Here is a 3,258-nt window from a genome sequence, read left to right as displayed (position 1 = left end):
GAGTTTCCAAACGCTGTCAAGTCTTTATCGCTCAGTGGCGCCATCTCGCGACCACACAACGAACGGACAGTCACTTCCCATAGACGTGATTTACGTAATTTACGTGAATGATTTATGAGTTATTAGTGACTTACAGGACGTATTGCTATGGAGATGCTTAGTCATCCAGGACATCGTTTTAAGAATAATAAATAAATAAAAATATTTGTAATTAAACGATAAAAATATATCAGCATTAAATACGTTAATATACATAACATAGATTCAACATATTGTTTAAATAATTTATCTATTATATTAATATATGTATATAAGTGTCTTTTACAGAGGTCTAATGCTCCGGCTATGCAGATTTAGTCCGGGATTTCGTCGTAGTTTTATCAATATCAGGAATCGGTATTACCGCAACATCATACATCAAAGAACATGACGTCATTCCCACCACAACTACGTTCTAAATTATGGAGCTGCCTGCATGTATAAACACAATCCCACCATGATGAACACTATGATCTTATGGGAACCGCTGTGAGTCAAGTTTCCTGGCTTGTGAAACGTGCTACTTTTTTGTGAAACTTATTGAAATTTACCTCGTTGATTCTTGAATTATCACTTTCTGGTTTTGGATGGGCAGATCCAGCCGCTATGGATTTCTCATATTTCTGTTGAATTATGAGAAACTTGCTAGTTGTTACTATTTGTTCCTCCGTGAAATATGCTATCATTCAAACCCCATTATTCTAGATTAGGTCCAAGAAAATAAAAATATAAATATGTAGATATACAACTATTTAGTTCAGACTGATTTCTCGAGAGCATTGTCTGCTTGTTGAGAACATCTTATCTTGTTTGTTTAAGATGGACTTCAAGACGTCTGTGAAACACACCTTCATTCTGAACTGTTTCACATTTTCTCTCTTGTCAGGTGAGGTTTACAGGTTAAAGGTACAAATGTTACATTACAATTGCTTATCACTCTTGTGTAATAGTTACCAGGTGAAGAAAACAAAGAAAAACTAAACAATGAGTGTACTAGATATTATGTAAGAAACCTTTCGGCCTTTCAGTCTAATTTGTTGTTTTCAGATAACATACAGTATATACAGTAGGGCATGCATGAGAACTGCCAATATGTTGTTTACTTTACCAGTAAATGTTATTATGTAGCTCATGAGACTTCTACCTAAACAGATCATAGCTTTACAGCAAAAAAGAAGAAAATTAGAAACTTTAGAGAAAGACATTTGAGTTGAATTGGGGAAAATGGAAGCACAAACCTTCCCATAATAAAAAATAACAACAATCTAATAATAATAATCACACCTGATGAAATAGACTTTTTGTGGCAACCTTTTTGAAAAATAAATAAATAAAAATAATAATAAATGACTTTAAATGGCACTGGTTTCTATAATCATATGAAACATAAAAAAAATGGCAGCAAACCCACCAGATGGGTTTAGTACAAACAAGGATAAAAAGTACCCTGTGTCTACGATTCAATATACTGCTAGATCTTTAATGTTGTGGGCCTGTTTTTCTACCAAAGGTCCGGGAAAAGTTGTTCAGATGTATGGCATCATGGATTCTATCAAATATTAACATCAAATATTAAAATTTAAACCTGTCTGCCTCTAGAAATCATATAATGGGCCATAGTTGGATCTTCAGGACAGTAATCCAAACAAACATCAAAATCAGAACAGAAATGTGTCACTGTGTGACTAGTGAATTGGGGGCCCCAGGCAAAATATTGGAATGGGGGCCCTGTGTATTTGCACACATTTTCTCACATTTTTCATTTTTGTTGTGATGCTTGCTGCTGCCCAATGGTGCCCCATAGTTGTGTTCAACGTTAATTTGTCATGTACAGTATCTCACAAAAGTGAGTATAGCCCTCACATTTCAGTAACCATTTTAGTACATCTTCTCAAGGGACAATACTATAGAAATGAAACTTGGATATATTTTAGAGAAGTCAATGTGCTGCTTGTATAGCCGTATATATATTTACTATCCTCTGAAAATAACTTAACATGCAGCCATTATTGTCAATATAGCTAGCAACAAAAGTGAGTACACCCTAAGTGACAACAAAAGGTGCATGTCCTTTTCATCATGTTTATGTTTTTGTCTGCTTGACAGGACCATACAAATTTGTGTATCTTGTATTAGAGCAGTTAAGATTTAGTGCTTTGAGTACAATTCTTTCATATGGACCACTGGATGCTCAACATGGCACCTCATGGCAAAGAACTCTCTGAGGATTTGAGAACAAAGATGGCCTAGGCTATAAGGAGATCGATAACACCTTGAAACTGAGTTAAAGTACAGTGGCCAGGGTCATACAGAGGTTTTCAAAGATGGGTTCCACTTGGAACAGACATTGCAAGGGTCAATCAAAGAAGTTGAGACCTTGTGCTGTGCATCAGGTGCAGAAAACAGATGCATGAGTGCTGCCAGCATAGCTTTAGAGGTTTTAGAAGTGGAAGGTCAGCTTGTCAGTGCTCTGACTAAAGGCCACACACTGCAACAAGTCAGTTTGCATGGCAGTCATCCCAGAAGGAAGCCTCTTCTGAAGCTGGCTCACAAGAAAGCCCTTAATCAGTTTGCAGATGAGACTAAACTTGTTTGGCTCAGATGGTGTCCATCATGTGTGGCGACACCCTGGTGAGGAGAACCAAGAAAATTGTGTTTTGCCTACAGTCAGGGGTGGACTTACCCATTAGACAAAGGTAGGCAACCGCCTTGGGCTCCCTAAAGCCAGGGGGCTCCCTTAATTGCTTTTCATATAGGAGTTGCGCATTAAGCGCTGACAGGTGAACGGTTGCTGTTTATGGTGTTTATTACCACGACAACCGTCTGAGTCAGTGGCGCCTGCAGGTGTATGGCTGTATGCTGTGAGTACCATGAGCGCTCAGACTGACCTCCGATTTGCCCCGCAAACATTTCAGAAGTTATCATAGGCCTGTGTGTGTCCCGTATTTCTGCCGACTGAACCAGCCATGCCATTTATTATGAATTTATCAGTCTTTTGCATACCAAAGAAGATTTGTGCATAGAAATATTACTCCAAAAAGAAGCAGAAAATCGTGCTATAAGCACTAAAATGAAATCAGGTTAGCCTACAACAATTAATTTGTTGGCTATTTTACAAATGGGAATACAACTAATTCATGACATGGGTAAAAAAAAAAAAGAGGCTAATAAATAATTCACATATTTTGCAAAATTGCAAAATCCTTTACATGTCAGGCT

Source organism: Carassius carassius, chromosome 14 (genome assembly GCF_963082965.1).
Source record: "Carassius carassius chromosome 14, fCarCar2.1, whole genome shotgun sequence".
NCBI classification, from domain to species: domain Eukaryota; kingdom Metazoa; phylum Chordata; class Actinopteri; order Cypriniformes; family Cyprinidae; genus Carassius; species Carassius carassius.
This window is presented reverse-complemented; position numbering follows the sequence as displayed.